The sequence below is a fragment of the Anneissia japonica genome, unplaced genomic scaffold, assembly GCF_011630105.1.
Source record: "Anneissia japonica isolate Jap-2015-1 unplaced genomic scaffold, ASM1163010v1 scaffold1587_len1432017_cov164, whole genome shotgun sequence".
Lineage (NCBI taxonomy): Eukaryota > Metazoa > Echinodermata > Crinoidea > Comatulida > Comatulidae > Anneissia > Anneissia japonica.
Window position 1 is genome coordinate 533,002 of NW_022713643.1, and position 365 is coordinate 533,366.

Consider the following 365-nt stretch of genomic DNA (forward strand, 5'->3'; position numbering starts at 1 on the left):
ACAGTCTGTAATGCAAAATAAAATGTTGAGTTTGTAACCCTGTCTCTTATACACATCTAGATGTGTATAAGAGACAGCATACTAACATTTACTAACAGACGCACTCATATAACCCCCATTTTACGTGAACTTCATTGGTTACAAATTGATGCCAGAATTCAATATAAAATCCTTTTACTGACTTATAAGTCACTGACTCTCAATCACCCGCATACATTAATCAACTTCTTCCCAAATATATGTGCCTGGTCGTTCCCTACGTTCATCTGATCTCAATTTAATTTCTGTCCCTCGCACCAACACTAAGACCTTCGGACACAGATCATTTTCATTTGCTGCAGCCACACTCTGGAACGCACTACCAC